We start from the raw sequence: 25,432 nt of genomic DNA, 5'->3' as shown, positions 1-25,432 counted from the left end.
GCCAGTGATTTGAAAATATTATTCCCATTTTGATCAAACCTAATTTCACAATTTTTAAATAGTATTCCCAGTGCATGTTTTATTTTCCATGAATGAGGTTGCAATTTTCTGAAAGGGGAGGAGCCATCATTATGTTGTTAGATGAAAACTAACTTCCAAAGAATTTATAGTTTTCCAACTAAAGCCAAATTCCCAATGTCTTTTCTGGGTCCAGCCAAATCTTTATCTTTCTGTTAAAAAAGAGTAATTACACCACAGCAGAGTAGAATGTAGAGAGAGACAAACAAATTGGGCTTAGCAAATACATCATAGTTTCTCATGTGAGCTATTTGGTGTACTAATACGAGACATCTGTATAAACCAATCCTTACAAGTAATAAGTACAAAATAGTCACGTGCTAAGTGTTACTAAGAACAAAAGAAAATAATCGTTCTTCCTGGGGGCAGGTTTGAAGGAAAGCCTTCCCAGGGAGTTGAGGTCTCAGTTACACCTTGATAATTAGTAAATGATTGCTTGGACAAGGGCATTTCCAGTATTTAAAATAGCATATTAAATGATATAAGGTCATAAAAGTGAATAGATTGCTTAGAAATTAAACTAGCCAAGTGTGGCTGAAGTGGTCAGAGTTCGATTTTGGGGCCAGGTGTGATGGGAATAAATATGGTGAACTAAGTTGAGAGGAATGTAGAGGAATGGTAGAGAACTCAAGCTTGTTTTACAGGCAGAGTTGTATACTGGAACTAGAACCACTCTCACTGTATTCTAGAATTGCACAATGAGGCAGTCTTGCTTCAAAGACAACCGAAAACCTACTCAAGAAGATTAAAACAGGGAATGACACAATTCAATTTGTATCTTAGAAAGATAACTCTGGCAAGAAAATGGATAAGTGGGTTAGACAGCGCTGTCTAATAAAAATAGAATATAAACCACATATGTACTTAAAATTTTTAAGTAGAAATAAACAGCTAAATTAATCCAATTTACCCCAAATGCTATGATTTTAGTATATAATCAGTATAAACAGTATTAATGTGATATTTAATATTTTCTTTTCCATATTATGTCATCAAAATCTGGTGTGTGTATTTTACATACATAGCATATTTGAATTTAGACTAGCCATGAAATTTCAAGTGCCCAATGGCCCCACGTAGTTAGTGGCTTCCATATTGGATAATTAAGGAAAAGGGATTAAAGACGTGGAGATGAATGGATATAGTTTTTTAATAGAATAGATGGATAATGAGGATTAAAACTAGTGTAATAGCAGTGATAGTGGTGAGAGGAAAACCAAGGGATATTTAGCAAATGGAATCAAGAGACCATGGTAATGGATTGAATACTGTAGGTGAAGGAGTAGAAAAAATAAAACATCTGAGGTTTTCTTCGGTTTACAGAGGATTAGGTTTGGCAGGAAAGATAATGAGTTTGGATTCATATATTGACTTGAAGGCAATTTACATATTCTCAAATAATATATGAATCGTAGGAGCTAAGATTTTGAAGCTATCGATAGAAAAGTTGAAGTTAATCCATATGAACAAATGAAGTAATTCTGTAAAATAGAGGAGTACTGGGATGGAACCCTCAGAAATATCAACATATCTAATATTTAAAGATATTGCATAAAGAGAAGATAAAAAAATAGGGATAGAGAAATAATTGTCTGAGATGTAGGGGAGAAACTAAAGGGAAAGTACCTAAAGCAAGAAATTTTATAGAAGGAAGAGGATTAGCAAGCATGAGAACTAAAGAGGGAAAATAAAGTTTGGTGATAGATCATTCATTGGATTTTCAAAAATCACTTCTATATTTATGATTTCTACATTTTTATTTCCATAGAGAGTGAAAAAAGTGTTAATGACTCTCTAGGGTATGTGCAGTGGTAAGCTAAGATGCTCCAAATATCTTAACACATTGAACCTTCTCTACAAACTCAGGGCATTTTCTGTCACTCTAATGGTCATGCCCATCACTGAGTCAAGTTATCTGCAAAAGTCACCCTACCATTAAATGGCAGAGATGGGATGGAACCCAGTTCTGTTCTCAAAATCTTGTGTTTTTCCTCCTTTATCATGTTGCATTCCCTCAAATTCTTGCTGGGTCTTAGTCTCAGAGTTGCCCTTCTTTGCTATTAAAATGTTTTATATCTTGTTATCTGAAAAAATTCTGAGCAAGAGAAGCTGGGGGAAATAAGATTGCTAGAGAATGAAACCCTTAATATTGAGCAGAGCACCAAAGGTTAAGGAAAATACATCTCTCTAGAATCAAACATCAGGGTTACTTTTTCTCTGCTCCTACATTTGGAATGCAGTATGCAAGGCTGCACTTTCTAGCTTTCTTGAGGTCACCATGGTCTGCTAGTGCTATCCTCTTGAATAATGTATATTTGGCCCAGAAAATGACCTTATCTGCTGGTTAGCATCTTTTATATTGAAAAGTTTATAGCATTTAAGTCAAACTGAGGAGTTTTTTGGTAAACATTTGCTTTTCATTTTTATTTACAAATGACATTTAAAATTAATGCTTCATAATATGCAATTTTAGAAATAAGAATTATGGAAATATTATCAACACAACTCTATGTATCTTATGTATTGTTTGATTTTTTAAATTGCAGCCAGTAATTTAGCCTTAAATTTTTCAAAATGTGTGGGTAAATATTTAATGTGATGTTAGACTTTGTTGTCCTTGCCCAAGAAATATAAGGGCTCCCTGCCAGCTAAGGCCACATCTGGTATAGGCTTCTGATATCAAGAAGTTAAAAGATGTTTGAGCAATATTATTAATTTAATTTGAAGGTGGCTTTTAAAGAGGAAAAACAATCTGAACTATGTTAACAATCCTAACCAAACTTCTACTGAAAATTGCATAATTACAGATTTTATGGCTATGTTACTGAAAAAAAGAGAGAGTGGCAATTCCACTTAAAACATGGAAAGATGCTGTACATTACATTTCCAGACATTAAAGTTCAACCCCTCTTTTGTGTATATCCTTGAGTGCCACACTTTCCTAAAACTGCCTCTTTTTTTCTCCCATTAGATGTGATATTTTCCTATTCCTCTGGTGAGTAAATATTTTAAATGTTTGTAATTATGTTATGCCATTATTCATATTGAGCCTTTTATTGGAGGGATTGGTGGTATTTTGCTTTCGCATGCTCTAATAGTTTAAAGTGTTTGAAAACTATAACCATTTTCTGTTTTATTATGGGATGTGCTGTGGCACCTATCTTCTGACTCACACACTCAGTGAGTGCTTGATAAATGCTTTTATTTATTTTTGAAATAAAAGTGTAAATTCATGTTGTCTTTGGGGAGACTGAAGCAAGATCAATGGGTACTGAGAACTATAATTCTTCTTACATACATTACCTGTATCCAGTTTCTTGTCTTGTTCCATTTCCTTCCATTTCCCCTCTTATACTTGATTTTCATAGAATCAGACTACATTGTGTCTGAAAGTGCCTTGTCTCTTTACCTTTGCTTGTGTTGTTTCTGTGCTGTTGGTGTGTGTGTTTGTGGTGTGTGTACATGTGTGTATAGAATGGTGGGGGGAGATAATATTATGAAGCAAAAAAAGTTATTTTTTATAAATAATAATAGCTAATAGTTACGTAGTGCTAACTTTATTCTTGATGATGTCCTAAGTGCTTTAAAATATGCACTTACTTTATTCTCTTAACCCTATGGCTTAGCTACTATTTTTATCTCCACTTTTTAAGATAAAAAATGATGGGAGCAGAGAGGTCAATTAATTTGCCCAAATCACACAGCCTGAAGAGACAGTAGGCAAGGTAGCATCTGCAACAGAGTCAGACCCTGGCAGAAGGCTTGTGCCCACTTAAGCTATGCCACCTGCCATGATACTGAGATGTTTTGGCTAAGATGAACTCTCCTGGTCCCATGCAGACACACCATCATTTTATCCATTCTCTCTTTCTTTTACAGAATTAATCATCTTCAAAACCAAAATCTTCTAAGTTTTATAAACTTTTGATGAAGACTGACAAAATATCTTGGCTTTTGTTTCTGCTGGAACAAAAGAATAAAACAAATATGACATTTATGTAAAAATGAAAATTAACTAGTAAATGAGCCTTCCATACATATTTTTAGGAAATTTATTATTGATGTATTATTTTTTAGAAAATTCTTTCTAAAATGACCATTGAAAGAATTTTATAGTTGTAGTCTTAGGATTTATTGGTGTCTTTGGTATTTAAAAATGACTGAAATGTTTTTTTAAAAACAATTTATAATAATGTACATGGGAGTTTTTGTATGTGTGGATTAAGAGCTAAACTGTTTGCTTAATATTTCTATAAGGAGTTCCTTAAAGCGTGGGAGAAGTCTTATAAGGGTCGGTCATGGAATAGCCAATAGGATATGAGAACTTTACAAGTGTCTAATTTAATACATCTTACGGGAAACCAAGCTGTTTTAGTAGAATTATAAATTTTATTTAGCTGGTATATACAATCAGGTAAAATACTTTGAAATATTTTATTCTATCCATGAAAACCAATTTTGTCATTTTAAAGATGTCAATGGCAGCATTTTTGTTATCTTGTCAACAACCTTACTGAGTGTTTTTCATTTAAAATTAATTTCTTTCCTAACTTCACATTTTCTTTTTTTCTCTTAGAATTCGCAAAAAGATCTCGATCAAATGCAGTCTATATTTTCTTGTCCTTTGCAACTTTTTGAGATGCTTAAATACATCTTATTTGTAAAATGCACACTTAACATCCTGTCCTCTTTTTTTTTTCTGTTTAATAATGATAATGATACATATAAATAGATTAATTTGTGTTTGGTGGTTGAGACATGTCTAAATCACTCCTCCACACCACCTGGTTTGCTAATTCAGCGTGTTCATTTAGATTTTGTTTTAATAACTTTCCTAGAAGCCACAATCTGTAGATAAATTTTTTCGATTGAGAATAAGATGGGGATGTAAAACTTCAAAAACATTAGTTCTGCCTCAATTATTGTGATTATTTTCATGAGATTAGTTTTCCTTAATTCTCTTGTTAAGCCTTCTTGTAATTAATTTTTTCACTGACCCTCAAGGGATCGTGTCTCTTTCTTACTAAAAGCCTTTTATATACCAATTTCCTCCAGTTTTCTAATCAAAATATTTATACTCTTTAATATAGAATGCATTACCCAGATCCCAATTCTCTTTAGCCCCAACTCTCATCAATTCCTTCTGATACTTGATTCCTGAGCAGAACTGTACCACATTTTCTGACAGTGACTTGTTTATTTGCCTTTGCATGCATTGTTCCTACCTCCCAGAATACCTGGACTCATCTCCTTGTCTTGTTAATCCAATTTAAAGTTCAGAACAATGACACATCTTCAAGAAATCCATTGTTGATTTCCTTGAATATAGTTGACCATTAACAGCTATATCTTGTGTAAACTTCTATTTGAGAAATTAACACCTATGAAACAGTGAGCTCACTGCAATAAAGATCACATTTTATTCATTTTAAGTCTTTGGGGATTAAGAGTGTCTGGTATACTTTAATTACTGTAATAGTAATATTTCCAATTTAATAGTGCTTACTATGGGCCACAAAAAATACTATACCCTTTAGTTGATCGATTTCATTTAATATAAGATCCCTACAAAGTGGGCATTACTATCATCCACAATGAACTGATGAAAATAAAAAAAGAGTCAGAAAGGTGGACTGACTTGTCCAGGATCACATGACAGTCAACAGTGGAGCCATGCTTTAGATCCAGATCATCTGGCTCTTGAGAAAGCCTCTCTCTTTACCCACTATGTAATAAGACATACCAAGAAACTTATGGGGCATTGACATTCTAGAAACAAACCTAAAATCTAGCATATCAAAACTTACTGAACTTATTGATAGGTATCAAGAATAAAGACTATAAAATTAAGTTAGTGAAAAAAAATTGGGTTTTTCATTGTTGACATAAATCTCTTAACATGGATAATTATTTGGCATTCTAAGAAATGATTAAACTTTCTATGGTATGATAGGAAATGAATACTGCTGAGCTTGGCTCTCAAGGCAAAAAAAGACTTTTAGAGTTTGACAGAACTGATTTGCATTTATCTCCGCAACTCAAGCCTTGTTTGACCTTGAATGTAATCTAGTGGCAAAACCTGTTTCAAATGCTTACATATGCACACTCTCCACCAAGCATCTAGAAGCCCAGCACCCACTGTTCTAAATGTCCAGACAAGCCCTTTCACCCTGACTTTGTAATTAGACAAATTTTCTCAGTCTGAGGAAATTTTGGAGATCAGAGATGGATTATTTCCTTAAAAAATTCTTTATTGTTTATCAATTTTAATGTCTTTCCATCCTTGCCTTCTTATAGTATTTATGGACGTTACAAATGGCAGCAACACCTGCTCACCATTTCTTATGGCCTTAAATGTAGTTTCTACTACCACCCTCTTTATTACTGATAGCAATAGTAGGGGCAATTTTATAAAATATTTTTACCGACTAATGAAGAAGTGTCTAGGAGTCATTGTAAGAGCCATCAGATTCTACAGATTCTATAAATTCATCCCAAAGCAAGAAGCTACTGGAGCTGTCAAAGTGTGGGATTATTGATCTCTATATGTCTTCATAATCATATCCGTTAAATGGCTGAAATCTGTGGCAGGAGGTAAGACATTGATGATTTAAACCATCAGAAACTGAAACTCATATAGTATTCCTGCTGAAATGAGCATATGATGAACATATTTTTGCTTAAGTAATAAGTTGTTGAGAGTTTTATAGGTAAAACTAATAAGAGAAATATTAATTTTATTAACTGAAGAGGACATATTATATAAATATCAAGGTGAATATTAATCTGAGAACTGAGGTATCAAAAAGAAACATAATATGAATATTTCATTTCCTTGAGACAGATTCTTGAACTTTAAAATTAAGATGATAATACTTCCTCTTTAAAGCTATTATAAAGCTTTATACATTATATTATATATATATATATATATATATATTATAAAACTTTATACATCATAAAGAGTAAAGCAAAAATATGCATACAGTGCTCCTTAGCACAGTACTTAGGACATTGTTGGGATTCAGTAACATGTTAGTCTTCTTTCTTCTTAATAGAAACAATCAACATTGCATGAAAGATGTTAACACTGGCTCTTTCTTTTTTTTTTTCAGCTGTGGAAATTAGCTAAGAGCTTCTGGCTATGATTCTTAATAAGAAATCTTTTTGTAAGCCTTGGTCTCCAAAGTTCTGGACTAAGCAAAGGACCTTGGAAATAGTAGGAACTAAAAATAAAACCTTGAGATAAGTGGTCCCCTAATGCATGCACTTTTTCTCCATTTATATTTTTGTGTTTGGTAGTTATAGAAAATAGCTCTTCAAGAAATGACCAGGGGTATGAGCATTTTGACTTCATTACAACATAAGGAACTTCTATCATATTTTGGGAAACACAACTGTGGCTTAAATAAACAATTGGCATGTAGTAATTCTTATTCTATCATTCACATGACATTAAAATATGAAATAAGAACTTAAAGAAAGAGAATAGATCATTGCTTGCCAGAAGTTAGAGATGAGAGGGCTGAGGGAATGGGTATGGCTGCAAAGGAGTAACATGAAGGAGGCTTGTGGTGATGCACATATACATACATACAGATAAGTGCATGTATAACTGGAAGAAACTGGATAAGCTCTGTGGAATCTACCAATGTCAATTTTCTGATATTAATGTTATAATTATGCAACATGTAAACATAAAGGAGTGCTGGGTAAAGGATAAATGGCACTTACCTGTACATGTCTTTGTAACTACACATAAATCTATAACTATTTTAAAATAAAAAGTTAATAATTATGATACTGGGTGGAATGTGCAGGGACTATTTTCCAGCATGCAATGAGTATTATATGGGCATTATAATTTTTAATTTTACATCAATTTAAAACTATTTGAAATTTTTAAAAAAGCTATTACCATTTCTCTTTTACAAGTAAGGAGAATGATGTGTTGAACAGTTAAATAACTTACTGAGAAGGAGATAGTCAAATAGAAGAACCAACATAAGCATTTCAATTTTATCCCATGTTTTTGAATACTTGTACCTAAATTCAGACTCTCAGAATAGACACCAACCATTGCTTCTCATAAATCAGACGTCCTGTCACCTAGATGATCAGTCTTCTCAATGACAAACTTAATATCCATTGATGTGTAGTCGTCCATATAATGCTAAATCTCCACCAGTGTTATTTACTGAAGTTGATTTCTCAAAGTTAATGTGGTGGGATATAGCTCTTTCCATAAAGTCATTAAATGATATTTACCATCAGAAAGCATTTGTGAAGGTTTCTTTCAAATTAGTTCTTATCTGCTCTGCTTTTATTGCATATTAATGAAATATTCTGTTAAATATATATAATGGCTATTAGAGTATATTGGACTCAGTAGACGCAAAACTTTGAAAATAAATACTGAATGTAAGATGAAGGAAAATATGGAGATATATTGAGCTATTTAAATGCAAATTTAAATATTTTAAAAAATTATGACCAGATAATTTGGCAATTAAAAAAAGAACTTATTGTGGTTAAGAACATTTAACATGATATTTACCTTCTTAACAGATTTTTAATGTACAGTAGCTAAGTTGTAGAAACAACTAAAATGTCCACTGATAGATAATAAAAAATGTGGTATATACATACAATGGAAAATTTTCCAGCCTTAAAAGAGAAGGAAATCTTGTAGTATGCAACACGGATGAAACTTTGGGGACATTATGCTAAGTGAAAAAGCCAGTCACCAGAGGAATGTTAAGTGAGATGATTACTATTGGTTTAAAAAAATTTTTTTAATGTTTATTTATTTTTGAGAGAGAGAGGGACAAAGTGTGAGCAGGGGAGGGGCAGAGAGTGGGAGACAGAATCCAAAGCAGACTCCAGGCACTGAGCTATCAGCAAAGAGCCTGATGCGGGGCTTGAACGCACAAATTGTGAGATCATGACCTGAGCCGAAGTTGGATGCTTAACTGACTGAGCCACCTAGGCACCTCATTACTATTGATTTATATAGGGAAATAATTTATTTCTAGATATTTACCCAAAATGTAGAATTAAATTTTTCAGAAATAAAATTGGCCTACAAGGGAGGAAAATAGATTTTGCTTTGTTTACCACCTGAATGCACGGCCAATGGCTAATTTAGCTGAGTGGTTGGTAATTAAGATTCATCATAAATTTTTATTCATTTTACTGAAAATCAATCAGCTTTTAAAATACTAAAGCATAGCTTGAGTGAGTGAGGAAGGCCAGGTATGAAGGAGGCAGAATGCCACTGTTAATTTTGGTCATTCCTATATTCCAAGAAGTTTAAAGTGAACTAAGTTGTATTTTAGTTATCATTTTTTGAATCCTTACCATGTACCAGAGACCATACTAAGTATTTTCGTGGCATGATCTTGTTTAATCCTCAAAGCAACCCTAAGAAGCAGCTGCGTTATTATCTCCATTTTGGATATGAAGAAACTGGAAGTTAGGGAAATTATGTAAACTGTCCATTGTTACTTTAATAATCATAATGCTGGTTGAACTTCTGTAACAAGAACTAGAAACATAGAAGTTTAAGACTCAGGATATGGTAACCACCACAGTACTTCTGTTTCTTCTGTCTTCATTCACTACACTTCTGTCCCGTTGCAAAACGTGGCAGCTGTAGCACTTGCCATTTTGTCTGAGTTCCACCAGTGGGATGAATGGAAGAAGGAAATGCAGAACATTCTCCTTTCCTTTTAAGAACTTGGTCAGATATTTGCTTACATTAGATTCACTTACATTCCATTGTCCAGCATATAGAAACATGTCCATACCAAGATGCAAGGGAAGCCGGAAACAGTCTGTAGCTGGGTGGCTATGTTCTCAGCCAAAACTATTTTTGAAGTGGAGAACAGATAACTGTGGGTACCCTGTCATCTCTTCTAAAGAAAATTATTGTGATGGGTCAAACATATATATACCCTTCTTCCCACACACAGAATTTATTCATCCCTTCTCCAAGTAACAATCCCAAAGACCATTGCTAATGTAGCCAGTTCAAAATCCAGGAATAAGTTGTCATTCTTTCCATCATATAAGGATATTGATCCTCATGGTCTGACCCACTATGAAAGATAAGTTATCTGTTGATCCCCACCCACAACTAGCATACACTCAGTATGGAATAACAGAGTAAGAACAGGACAGCTGCCATAAAACTGCTATTGGTAAATGGAAAGAATGAAGACAGACATTAATCACTAGCTGATAGTAATTAACAAATCCCATTGAGCAGAAATTACAAAAATCATCTGCTCTGCCTGCTCCAGAAATGGAATAACAGTTATGGTTGCCAGATCTGGTGGTGTCTGGGTGTGCGTTCCATGGGTAAAAGTGGTGCCCTCTTGTATATTGTCTGTTGTCCTTCCTGGCCTGCTTCGCATTCTGCAAGGTTATTATTTGTCCCTTGCACATGTCTATTGGAGAGACTTCACCTTCTGTGGGCTGTAGAGCTCTTGATTTGCTTTCTGTTGATGTAGTTTAAGGACTTAGGATTTTTGGGGAGCAGTCACAGGCTTGTGTTTCCTTTGGCAATATGAATACCAGAAGCCGGTAGGCTTGTTGTACGTACATCTCCAGATAGTTTCGTAGATGCATATATAGGTGGTTGTGATTCTTCTTTGACTGGAAACTCTAATGACTTTCTGGTATATTTAGTTTCATCTTTTACCTTCTTTTTCCTAATTTTCCACCTCTCTTCACTGGATTCTAACCACTTTGTTTGATTTGTATAAAGACTTTTTATTCTCTTAGTCATTGAGCAAAAATCTGAGGTCCCTACTCCATGTAAGACACAGTGCTAGGCACTGAGTTTGTAAGGATTGAACAGGTGTGATTCTCAGTCCCAAGGAGTTTACTTTCTGCTTGTGGAGTATGCCAGTAAGCAGAGGACTATTCTGTTTGTTAAGTATTGTTCTAATACAGCCTACAATGGAAATGTGTAGTGTATGCATATATTAATAACTTTTAAAGTGTAAGTTCTATGCAATTTTGAATTATTCTTTTTCCTGTTAAAGAATCTATTCTCTACCCTTGATCCTTTTTATACTCCCCTTGCTTTTATCCGGAGTCTTGTTCATAATGTCCAGGTCTTTGTTAGTTTGTCTTAAGAAATGAATATTACCATTTATTTCTTTAGAAAATGAAGTACAACACTCATTTTTCACTGGGACTGTTATATAATCAATAAACAGTCTTTGGTTATTGATTAAAGACTGTAAATGTCTTTAAGTAAAATTTAACTTAAGTCCCATGTATTTCCCATTAATCTCTTTCTAGCATACTCAAAGCCTACAATCATCAGCACAGAGATAATTTTCCCTTTTAATCTTTGGAGCTATACAGTAAAATTTATGTTTTTAGCAGGTATCTCCTTAGTAATGGGGATTACTAGCCAAAACTATTGTGAACAAAATTCACACTTTAGTTTGACAACTATGAATATGTTTTTGTTATGCACTGCATATTCACTTGGCGCTTTTACATCTTAAGTGCATTTCCCCCTCGCTGCCACATGCAGTTTCTATGGTTACAAGCTCATTCCATTTCTATTTTTGCCTTTAAGAGACCATACTGCTATACATGGAAACAAAAGCCAAGAAGAACTTAGCCCTGATTCTTCTTCTCTGGATTTTGTTTTCAATCCAACAATCTTTAGCACAAAATTGATTTCATTTATTGATCTATTAATGATTATTAAATATAATTATCTTGTACAGTGAATTATAGAACCTTTCTCCTCTTTTCTGTCTGTCTAGATGAAGACTGCTTTTGTGTCTGGGCCTGTTTAGTCATTTACCAATGTTCCAGTGACTTCTGTAAGACTTCTGCCGGAAAGATCATCATTCTTTTTTTTTTTAATTTTTTTTTAACGTTTATTTATTTTTGAGACAGAGAGAGACAGAGCATGAACAGGGGAGGAGCAGAGAGAGAGGGAGACACAGAATCTGAAACAGGCTCCAGGCTCTGAGCTGTCAGCACAGAGCCCAACGCGGGGCTCGAACTCACGGACCGTGAGATCATGACCTGAGCCGAAGTCGGACGCTTAACCGACCAAGCCACCCAGGCGCCACAAGATCATCATTCTTAAAGCACAGTGTGACTACTAATTTTCTTTCTTCTTTGAATCTATTGCTCCCTATTTTTAGAAGAAAAGAAATTTAAAAAACTCACATTCTTCTCAATTAGATTCCTTCTGACCCCAACTATTCCTTTCCCGAATATTTTGAAGCTACTGTCCGATAAACAAAAATCTAGTTGCTAGGGATTAAAGCAAGCAAAAATACTATAGCTTCTGCTTTCTCAAGGCCTAGAATTCAGATAAATAACAATAAAAATGAGCCAAATCAGTGTGATAGGATCCCATTCAACAAGACATGATCAATGAGGGTTGAAGTCATTATGGAAAGCTTTATAGAACCAGTGGGATGGAAACACCTTTTTTAATTATACAGAAGCTGCTTGTGGCTAGATGTGGCAGATTCATAATAGGGTGTCTTTAATACTTAAAATAGCATCTGGCCACATGCAGAGTTGATGGCCATGGAAGGATAGATTGCTGCCAGTATGCTATATTTTAGTTAAAGGGAGAGCAACTTGGAAGTTGCTTTCCCAAACTACTCTCTTTAGTCTTAGTGATTTATTCTTCGTCTTAAATACTTGATATGGTTTTAGTATTATATTTTTAATGTTAAATCTGTTTGATACTGGATCATTGTTTGTTGATTCAAAAATATTCACTGAGTATTTGCTCTGTCCTGGGCATTCTTTTGTGTGCCAGGTATATAATAAACTTATCTATTGTCTCTTTTCATTTGCAAAATAGAGATTATAATTCCTGTCTTTTTATGCCCTATAAAGCTATGTTATACCTTGCATTTTAGATAGTTTAGTGTTACCTAAAAACTCATTTTTTGGTCATAGCTCCATACAACCTATATTATTATTTTTAAAAGTTTATTTTTAATCAGTATATTTCAGCAACAAACCATATCACTCAATTATACTATATAGGTGAGATATATATATATATATATATATATATATATATATATATATATATATCTAAAGATTTTATTTTTAAGTAATCTCTACGCTCAAAGTGGAATGCAAACTCACAACCCCTAGATCAAGAGTTGTATGCTCCACTAAGTCAGCCAAGTGCCCCTAGTTCTATTTTTCCAATATGTATTATAATAAATATATACTCTTCTTTGTGGTTTTAAGAATTAGTAATTCCGGTAAATGCTACAAAGTCACTAAAAATCATTTTGAATTTTGACTATTTAAATTTCTTTTATATTATTTAGTTTACTTAATTTTAGTAATGTATTTTTAAAATCTTTTTTCAATTAAAAATTTTTTTAATGTTTATTTTTTTAAGAGAGAAAGAGAGAGAGACAGACCACAAGTGGGGGAGAGGCAGAGAGAGAGAGAGAGGGAGACACAGAATCCGAAGCAGGCTACAGCCTCTGAGCTGTCAGCATAGAGCCCAGTGAGGGACTTGAACTCATGAGCTGTGAGATCATGACCTGAGCTGAAGTCAGACACTTAACCGACTAAGCCACTCAGGTGCCCATTTAGTAATGGATTTTTTAATGTTATTGTGGTAAAATAATATATAGCATAACATATACAATTTTAACCATTTTTAAGTATATAATTCAGTGGCATTAATTATATCCACAATGTTATGCAGCCAGACCACTGCTTTTAAAACTTTTCCATCATCTCAGACAGAAACTCTGTACCTATTACATAATAACTCCCCATCCCTCCACACTTTTGAACCTGGTTTTAGGGGAAAGCTTTCAGTCTTCCATCATTGAGTATGATGTTAACTTTGAGGTTTTTTTAATAAACATCCTTAATCACATTGAAGAAGTTTCCTTCTATTCCTAGCTTTCTGAGTGTTTTATAATCACAAAAGAGTTTTGGAGTTTGCCAGATGCCCTTTCTGTGTCTGTTGAGATGATCATGTCATGGTTTTCCTTCATTTTATGAATACAGTATATTACATGAATTGATTTACTTACATTGAATCACCACTGCCTTCCTTGGATAAACCCCACTCGGTCTGGTCATATAATCTTTTTGATGTGCTATTGGATTTGGTTTGCTAGCATTTTGTTGAGAATTTTTACATCTGTTTTCCTAAGAGATTTTGGTCTGCAGTTTTCTCTTCCTGTGATGTCTTTATTTGGCTTCAGTATCAGTATCAGGGTAATTAATGCTGGACTCAGAATGAGTCAGAAAGTGTTCCTTCCTTTTCTGTTTTTTGTTTGTTTGTTTTTGTTTTTTGTTTTTTGGGTTTTTTTCTTGTTTTTTTGTGGTTTTTTTTGAAGAGTTTGAGAAAGATTGGTGTTAGTTCTTAAATGTTTTGTAGAATTCATCAGTGAAACCATCCATTTGGCCCTAGATTTTTCATGGCCCTGAATTTTTCTTTGTTGGGAAGTTTTTGATTACTGATTCAATCTCTTTACTTCTTATAGATCTATTGAGATTTCCTATTTCTTCTTGAGTCAGATTAGATTGAGTGAGATAATTTGTTTGTTTCCAGAATTTTATTCCATTTTATTTGGCTCATCTATTTTTTTTTTTTTTTTGGTGTATAACTGGTGATTGCATTCCCTTATCTTCCTCTTTATTTCTGTAAAATTTCTCCACCTTTATTACTGATTTTATTTATTTGTGTTTTCTCTCTTTTTTCATTGTCAGTCTAACTTAAGTTTTGTCAGAAATGAAAAAAAAAGTAAGAAAATCTAGCATATATTTAACTGTAATGGATGGCTATAAAATTCTGAGCAGTGGAATATTATTGACATTTAGTAAACTGGAGTCAGGATAGACAAGAAGTATTATAAAAAGTAAAGATTGCGGGGGAGTAATTTTAGGAGAATCATTGATATCAAGCAGGTGATTAATAATCATAATTCCCACATTCTCTATGTCCCATAACTTTCTAGTTTTCCTACTAGAACATTGACTTAGGGAAAGCTGAGGGCTTTAATGTGGCATAGTTCTGATAAGATTTCTTAGTATATATTTATTAAAAGTATTTACTTTATGCATTATTTTGGATCCACAAGTTTGAGTGATCATATATGTAGGAGAATCTCAATGGAAGAAGTCATAATAATTCCCTATGCTATAGTAAGCTATTTCAAAGAAGTACCTGCTATATAAATGAATTAAAGATGGTCTTTGTATATTGGTCCTTAAGTTGTTTACTTTATGACAGGAAGAGATTTTTTAGCTCAAAATCCCTCTGCCAAACTCAAAATTTTATACATACAATTGTTTTGAACATAGCCCAAATTGGCAGAGTTTTATCCATTAGGACTGTCTGTTTTATCCATTAGGACTGTCATTCTCAACAAAATGCTAGCAAACCAAATCCAATAGCACATAAAAAAAAAGTTTTATAGATAAAACTTCAGGCTATAAAGGCTCATACTACTGCTGCCTTTCCTAGCTCTCTAACCTGGAGACTCCACTATGTTGCTGAGCAACATCTATCAAGACACATTGAAGTTCCTAGCTGATTCTTCTCTCCCTTAAGAGTTCCTTTGTCTTTTTCTTCTGGATGGCATCTCCTCCCCAAGATTATAACCTTGGGTGCTTCCATGCTGAGAGAGACTTCCCTTGCATTCAGATCTGTCAGTGTCGCTCAAAGAAAGCTTGTGTGTGCTACTGTCTTTGTGTGGTTATCTTTTCCTTGATCAGCCCAGATCCTTTGAATCTCCTATAGTACCTTCTATTAGATAGGGTAGCTACAGGCATATTTTCATTGCAAAAACAAATATACAATTCAAAATCAAAGAAGAGGCTGATATGGGTTTTTCACATAGAAATTGTGTGTGCAGAAGTCCTGCCACAAGAAAGAACCTGGCACTTTTGAGGATGTGAGAGGTAGTAATGTACCTGGAGCATAGTGTATGAAGTAGAAAGTAGCCCACAATGAAGCTGGAGAGATTGGAAAGGCCAGATTGTTTAAGGCCTAATAAATCATGATCAAGAGGTTGCTTTTTATTGAATGTATAATAGGAAGCCATTGAAGATTTACTTAGGGAATGACATAATCTGTTATAATGTTATACTAATCATTTAATGGTGAATTTTAAAAAGAATATAAAATTCTTAGAGCAAAAACTGATCTAAGTAAAAATATGCATAGAAAAATGAGTTGGTGAAATTCAGTTCTTCTCTTTAAACTTCTCTACTAGTCTGCCCAATAGGAGGAGAAGAGGAGAGAAGGGTAAGCATAGAGTTAGGATGATGTGTCAACAAGCTGCAACATTATCCAGAGAGTGTGCCAGTAGCTTGGGCTAGGTGGTTACAATGGGCATGGAGAAACATGCTAGGACTTGAGATACATTGTGCAGGTAGAGACAACAGGTTTGCTGGTAGTTCAGATGGTGGGTTTGTTGAAGAGGGTTTCTGACTTGAGCAGCTGTATGGATGGTGTTACCATATTCAGATGGGGAAAGATGTGGAAACAATATATTTTAGTGTTCTATTTTGAATGTGTTAAGATTTTGGTGCCTTTGGGACATCCAACTGCTGATGTTCAGAAGTCAACTAAGTGTAAGAACTGGAGATCTGAAGAGAGTTCATGTAAGTGAGGGATTCTTCAGAGTATATAGAATGAACCTTGAAGGTCAGTCCCAAAAAGAGCATGAAATCACAATTTTAGATGGACAGATAAGTAGATAAGACATGAAAATTAGTCATGATCACACTTTGGAACTATTCAATTCTAAGGTAAAAACTGAGGTTGGAACTTCAGTTGGATGGTGATGGGGAGTTGGATGTTTTTTGTAGGAACTACTTTATAAAAACGGTGACTAATAAATGTCAATCTGGTGGTGGTTAAGCTGGATAGGTTGAAAGAGAAAACTGAAGTGAAGTGAAGGATATGAAATATAAAGTAGTTTCATCATCATAAAATTATCAAGGATTTTTAGAAGTTATCACTCAGTACATACGAGAATAAATTAAATGTGTATGGCTGCTGAGGATGGACATTGCTGCAAATTTTTTGGAAAGTAAATTTACTAAACATACATATATAATGCATAAACTCATTCTATTTGTCTCAAAAACATCAATTCAAGGAATTTACATTAAGGGGAAAAAAGAGGTCCACAGAATCCTCAAATAAGAAAAATTCTTATACACAATCATTGCAGTATTCTTAATAATATAAACAGAATAATTAGTTAAGTAAGTTCTAATATGTTCACATAAAATCATACTATGAAACCATTAAGACAATCTTTATGCAATGTTTATTTAATAATGATGGAAATACCATATTTAAATTGCTAGGTAAAATTGTAGATGATATCATATAATTTATAGTAAAAATTAAAAACTAAATTATTTAAAACATGCATGGAAAATATTATAATGATATTAATAATGCCTTCTTCTTTCCCCTTTCTAAGTTTTCCATTGTTAAATAATGACCATAGAGAAGAATTTAAAAAGACACTGGTAAAAAGAAAAAAAACAGTTGTAGACGTTTAGATATAAAGTAATAAAGGGATGAATCAGTGTGTTGATTCAAATGGAAATATAAGAGCAAATTTTCATAAGAATAGTGATTTCAGTTTTCAATATTCTTTGAATACTTAACTCAATTTTATTAAACCTAAATTTTATTAAACACTTAAAATATCCTATTTAGTTCTTTATCCTATTTAATTCTGTCTATCCTATTTAATTTTTCACAATGAACTTAAATGGTTATGGCCAATATTATACCCATTTTAGAGATAAGAGTTTTATGAACTTACAACAGGTTTGCCTTAGAAAGTTGACATGGCAAAATCCAGACCCATTTCTGTGTAAATAATTCAGGAAGCTCTCGCAAGGGGGATGGTTGACTTTATTGGAGTAGATGAGATAACTAAGAGAGATGAGAAGAAAATTTTGTGGAAAGATCATAACTGAGGCAAAGGAGGGATAAGGAATTCATTGTTAATGCAAATTTGCTAGGAACATGATTCTCCTATTCTCCCTATGTGGGTGTTCTGTTTCAGTCAACTCATCAACTTATCATCTCTGACACACTCCTCTTAACACCAACCCCAGTCCTTTCCATCCTGATTTCTTGTTTTTGACATGACTCCACTTTGCAAACACAACTGAATTCGAACACTCCCTTCATCCCCCATGTTGAAGATTTCCCAGAACACTGCACACCCCTCCTGACTTTGCTCATTGTTTTTATGAGACTCTGATGTGGAATTAATAGTCAAGACAATTCTAGTTTAAATATATATCAATTCTAATGTTATTAAGAAGTTATCCTGGGGCTCAACCAGTTCCTGAGCTAGAAGTAGAAAATCTGGTTGCATAAATAATTGAGGCTTTCAAGATCCCTGGTGTACAATTGCTATGAAGGAGGTATAGCAGAAAAAGAAAAAAAATGCATTTTCTTGTGATGCATTTATTATCTGATAGACTGAAAAGGAGAAACACTAATAATTAATAAAGTGCATTTGTTTACATATCTTTCAGTCTAGGTTATTCTATGCTATATTAACTGTGGCAGAAGTGGAATCAACCTTAACATTCTTGATTTTCACACCCTATTGTTTTGTGCCACCTTTTTGGACATTATACTTTTGCCTAGTTTTACTCTCTTCAAGTTGGATACACTTAAGAACAGAGATAGGAAACATTGTTCAGAAGAATTTGGTGATATTTGGAGCATATTTTTCCATCATTGATCTGCCATTAAATAAGGTCAAGTAGGATATCTATATTCTTGATGAATAGCACAGTGTCTCACATAGCCAAATTTTGTATGTAAGGGCAGAATTAGTTGTTCTGGTGTTACAGATTAATCTAGTGTCATGTGAGGCACACATGCCCATTTTTATTATCTGCTTAGGCGAAGGCAATCACTACTAATTAATAAAGTACATTGATTTCCAAATCTTTCAGAAGCTTGTGACTATGCACAAGGGCAATCTTTAATTCCCAAGCTTTCTTCTGCTATTAATTAGGCTTGAATAAACAAGAAGATTAGTAAATGGAATGGAGAATAAGGTCTAGCTTTATCAAATATATGTATGCCTTTTTATGAATATAATGTTTGCATGTAAAGGACACGATCTATCTTAAAAATAGAGATAATACCATAGAGAGCTATTAAAAACACAACATGATACACTATAAAATTCTTAACATCTTTCTTATGTATTGATGGAGTTATGGGCAAGCTCCTCCAAAAAATGCCACCTTGGCATATTGATTATTTTGAATTTAACTTACATTAGAAACAGCTGCTGCAAGAGGAACACTGACATTCTTTGTCTCCCTGAAGGCAGGAAATAAGTCTCTTATGTGAAAGGTGCCCTCTCTGTACCAGGAGGAAAGGAGACATCGCTATTGCCGGGATAGGGAATCCAAGGCTGAGAAAGTCGTATAAATCAAACTTGTTATTTCTTTACTGATTTACTGCCCCAAGCCCAAATTTCTTTGTCTTGTCAGTTCTTCACAAGTTTATTATTTTGTTGCCTAAAAAGCATAAAAGCTGCTTGCTTTGCTCACTTTTTGAGTCTCCTATTTCTAGGAGCTCCTGTACATATGAATTAAATTTATTTTTTTCGTGTTAATCTGTCTCATGTCAGTTTAATTAGTAGACCAGCTAAAGAACTTAGAAAGGAAAAAGGAAAATTCTTTTGCCCCTATAGCATGAATATCTGTTTTTTCTTTTTCTTTGCTGTGAAATATTTGAAACCTTAACAGGAAAAGAATACATACTGTCCCTCTTTGGTTGTTGGGTTTCATGTATCGTGTTTTTAAAACTTTTACACTTTACCCACTTATTTGATGAATTTCAGAAGCATCAGGATGCCATTTAGTGGTCAATAGAGGTTAGTGTGCTTGTTTTTATGTAAAGTGCTAGAAATAAAATAGAAGGCCTCTACTTGATGTAGGAAACATTACCATGGGACAAAGGAAACATTGTTTCAGATCTCATAGGATAGTTTTACACAAATGTCAATTATCTAAATTTTCCTACTAAATCTATTTTCAAGCATAAAAAGAGAAAATAATTTATTTTAGGAGACCAAAGTGAAAATCCCATCACTGTTGCTAACTTCTCACTTGATGACTTAGTCTATGCTCAAGCTCGTATTATGTGTTCCAGTCACATCTGGAAAAAAAGATTGGTTGAACTGGACCAAGGCCAGCACATACTTGGAAGATACAGCATCAATCTTGCCCCCAGCTGGCCATGGACTACTTCCTTAGTTGATGATGACATTAGTTCTCTCCAAAACAAGAAATAGTGTTACAGCCTTCTTCAGTACAGTACTTTTGGCAGCCATAATGTCAGAGTTATCACAGATACTGAAACTTGTATGGTTACTTGAAATACACTTAACTAATGTCTTTCCTGGCTCTATAATTCTGTATTTCTGCTCAAATTAAAAAAATTTTTTTAACATTTATTCATTTTTTGATAGAGAGAGAGAGAGAGTGAATGGGGGAGGGGCAGAGAGAGAGGGAGACACAGAATCCAAAGCAGGCTCCAGGTTCTGAACTGACAGCACAGAGCCCAATGCAGGGCTCGAACTCACGGACCGTGAGATCATGACCTGAGCTGAAGTCAGATGCTTAACCAACTGAGCCACCCAGGCACCCCTCTGCTCAAATTTTAATATTGATGGTAGTAAAATATTATTTTTGACTTAGCTTTTGATGCATTTCAACTATATATTATATATCCTTGTAGCTTAAGATATTAAAATTATATTATACTTATTTAATACTTACACTAAGATTCTTGAATAATTGGGACTTTCAACACATAAACATGAGGACTTGGAGGATATTTTTCACCATTTTATTTAAGACCAATTAGAATTATTTTACTAATTTTGAAATCCAGTTTTATGGCTGATTCATTTAATGCTAAATTTGTCATGGGATTTAAATCTACCAGTATTTCTTTGGGAAATGTAGCTAAATGTAGCTAAATGTAGCTAAATACAAATTCATTTTACCCTTTGATTCCAAAAATTCATTACCTGCAGTTTTCTTGGTTAATATTTGACCTTTTTTGACCCTTTGTATTCATAGACTTCCCTATGAGAGTTGCCTGAACCTGTCTTGACAGGTACCATATTTGTTGACTAGGATTGCTGTAACAAATTACCTTAACCTTTGTGCATTGAAACCGTACAAATCTATTTTCTTATAGTATTGGAGGCCAGAAGTTTCAATGAGCCTAAATCAACATGTCAGCAGGGCTCTGGACCCTCTGGAAGCTCTAGAGAAGAATCCTTTACCTTGCCTTTTCCAGCTTCTGCAGCTAGCTCCTTGCATTTCTTGGCTTGTGGTGGCTTCCTCCATTAAAGTCAATAGCATAGTATCTTCAAATCTCTGCTGAGGTCATCTCGTTACCTTTTCTCTTCTGTGGTAGTACTGTCTTTTGTTTTGCTTTTGTAAGGACACTTTTGATTATATTTAAGCTTACCTGGTTAATTCAGGATAATATCTGCATCTTAAAATCCTTAATTTCGTCATAGGTGTAAAATTTCTTTTTACAGTAATATTCACAGATTCCAGAGATCACGATCTGGATATCTTTGGAGGCCATTATTTCAGCTTACCACAGATGCCTCAGGGAGACATAGTTCAGATATGAAAAATAAGGAAAACAAACATTTCTCAAGATTTGTGAATGTATTCATGACATCCCAAGTTCTGATGTCAGGAAATGTCATGACTTCTGTAGTTATACGCAACTAAAACTATAATGGCATTACTGCCTTCTTCTTGGTCAGAAGCTTTTCTTTTAGTATGGTGATGTATTTTTATTGGTTAAGTCATTTTGTAATCTGAATCTGTTTGTGACTAAAGTTATGTTATGTTATTTATTTACTTATTTATTGGTAATAAACAAGTAGAATAGAATATGAATAGAAAATCAAGGAGAGCTTAAATGTTTATTTATTTATTTTTGAGAGAGAAAGAGAGAGAGAGAGAGAGAATGCCAGCAGGGGAGGGGCAGAGAGAGAGGGTGACACAGAATCCAAAGCAGGTTCCAGGCTCTCAGCTGTTAGCATCAGGTGTGACAGGGGGCTTAGTCTCATGAACTGGGAGATCATGACCTGAGCCAAAGTTGGACATTTAACCAACTGAGCCGTTCAGGCGCTCCAGGTTATGTGTTTTTTTTTTTTTTTAAACCTAGTTGTGTTGGGGCACCTGGGTGGCTCAGTAGGTTAAGCACCTAACTCTTAACTTCTACTTAGGTCATGGGCTTGCAGTTTGTGGGATCAAGCCCTATGTTGGGGTCTGAGCTGACAGCACCAAGACCGCTTCGGATTCTCTCTCCCTTTTCCTGCCCCTCTCCCTCTCATGCTCTCTCTCTCTCTCTCAAAGTAAAGAAATAAACATTAAAAAGAAGCTAGTTGGGTTTAGGGGCACAGTCTTTATCTATGTACATGATTGTGTCATAATACTGCACACATAAAGTGGTACATCTTTCTCACACTTACCCTTAGGTCAGAGGGGAAATTTCCAGTGTGGAAAATGTGATAAAAAAATTTAGTTGTCCATTCAACTAATGTTTATAGTTGAGGTTTTGGGGGTGACAGTGGGGTTTGTGGGGTTTGGAGCCAATGACCAAGAAAGAATTCTTCAAGATGTCTTTGGTGCAAAAAGGTGATTTATTGAAGCACAGGGACAGGACCTGTGGGCATGAAAAGCTGCTCTGAGACCATGAGGAAAGACTGGTTCTATACTGTGGGGTTGGAGAAGGTAAAATCCAGGGGAAGTTTCCAGTGAGATTTTCATATGCTAAAGAAGACTCCCAGGATACTGAACGCCTAGCTATTGTCAAGTGAAGGTGGTTTTTTCCTCTAGCAAAACATTAACATTAAGAAGTAAGGAGTTCCTGGAGAAACATTTTACTCTGCCTGTTTCAAGTATTTATCAATGGGCTGCAGGTTATAAGGAAATTTAGTTCTATCTGCCATTTCTTCTTGCCTTTGTTTCCCACATCACTATGGAGAGATGGTGGAGACTTAGGTCTGGCAGGACTATGATCTCTATCAGTTAACCATTTGTTTTTCCCCTTTCCTTTGTTTTTGGGCAGCCAGGAGTGCCTGAGGAATATCACACATATCCCACCTGGTTGGGGGGGGCATTCTTAGAACTGTGGCTCTATATGTAAATCAAATAGTTCAAGATTTCCTGCCCTTATGATGCTTGCATTCTGGTCGGAGGAATATGAAATATAATAATACAGTTGACCTTGAATAATGTGGGGGTTAGAGATGCTGACCCTGGCACAGCTGAAAATCTGTGCATAAATTTTGACTCCCCACAACTTAACTGCTAACAACCTACTGTTGACCAGAAGCCTTACTGATATCATAAATGATCAATCAACACATATTTTGTATGATATGTATTATATACTGTATTCTTGCAATAAAGTCAACTAGAGAAATGAAAACATCATTAAAATTATAGGGTGGGAAAAATACATTTACAGTACTGTACTGTATTTATTGAAACGAATCTGTATATGAGTGGACCATTTCAAACTTAAGTTTTTCAGGAGTCAACTAACTGTATTCCACTCTTCTGAGATAGCATCACAACTAGCTTTTCATTAAAATAAAAGATGAAGGCAAGACAAATTTATGACTGCTGATAGTCTGATTTACTTCCTTCGTCTCCTTCTTTCTTTACCCACTACCCAGAAACATCTCCCCCACACAGGGGCACTTTTAATATAAAATATTTGAATCACTCTATCCCTCTGGAACAGTGCACTACCAAAGCCCTGAGCAGTTTGAGCCCATATGTTGGTATTATTTTCTTCATCAATAACCTACCTGATAAGCATAGTTTCCTTAAGAAATTAAAAAGATACCAGAGACACTGAAAATTATATCACAGTTCTTATATGTGTTATCAAATTGGGTGTAATCCTTGGCTATCCCGTAGGCAGTTTGCTGTGTCTCTCTACATTACTTACAGCTTTGGAGAAGGTATGCTTCACAAAAAAAGAGCAGCAGACCATTGTTCTTACAACCTGAATGTAAAAGAGTATTTTCCCCCAAGCACACAGTACTTGGGGTTGTCATAATGGTACTTACTGAAATTTGATGAGGTTAGAAATGAGTAGTATTACAATGTGGACCCTCAGGTGACTGAGAAATGAACTTTGATCATGTCATTTTTTTCACATTTAGTTCTTTTTTTAAAAAAAATAAAGAATGGAGAAAGATAAATAAATTCAAGGATATGAATACATCTTTCTACAAGGAACCAAAATTTTCCTTACGGTATATTCTTTTTATGTGTAAAATTAGTTTACAAATTCTATAGAACTTATTTTTTAACATTCTAATTATTATACATATTAGAATGTCAATTAGGATAACATCACCTTTGGGGATAAATTTCATTTAGCTAATGCAAATGTTTGATGATCTCTTTTTAATATCCTAGTAGTTCAAATAAATTATCACGGTCACTAGGTTAAACGCTTTATAAATGTTTATATGAGCTGGAAACCCAAGGATATTTCTAAACTATCAAATACTGAGACACAAATCTGTCTTAACTTATATGGCACTATAAAGGTTAAATTACATTTGACACTATCTATATAATGACCAAGGTTATGAATGTGCATAAAAGGTTTTACAACAGAGAAGGTTCTCTCTGGTCAGCATTTCAAAGGTTAACTGTAGGCTTGGGGAAGAGATACAACTAATGGGGCATGGATACTCCCGTCTGTGGCATTCCATCCTAGTTTCATGTAACAAAATCATACTCTTGGGCCTTCTTCTACTTTACTGAAAACCTTCTGTAATCCAAATGTGACAAACTATCACTTTTCTGTTGTTCTTATAGTACCATGTTTAAATGACATTTTCATAGTTTCAAGTTCTTCTTAATTTGACACTTTCTATTGTTTTTAGTTTATTTATTTTGAGAGAGAGAGGGAGAGAGAGCATGCAGGGGAGGGGCTGAGAGAGAGGGAGAGAGACAGAATTCCAAGCAAGCTCCACACTGTCAGCACAGAGCCTAACGCGGGGCTTGAACCCATGAACCATTAGATCATGACCTGTGCCAAAACCAAGAGTTGGCTGCTTAATGGACTGAGCTACCCAGGTGCCTCACATTTTCTATTCCTTTCATCACCTATATAAAGTAAATCAGTGAATGATGAATAAGGAAAACAGAAGACCACCAACTTGACTGAGGCTGGCAGAAATGATCAAGGGGCAGTAAGTAGGAAAAGTGCTTTGTGTCTCTAGGAAAACTATGGCTA

This window comes from Acinonyx jubatus, chromosome F2 (genome assembly GCF_027475565.1).
Source record: "Acinonyx jubatus isolate Ajub_Pintada_27869175 chromosome F2, VMU_Ajub_asm_v1.0, whole genome shotgun sequence".
Classification (NCBI taxonomy): domain Eukaryota; kingdom Metazoa; phylum Chordata; class Mammalia; order Carnivora; family Felidae; genus Acinonyx; species Acinonyx jubatus.
This window is presented reverse-complemented; position numbering follows the sequence as displayed.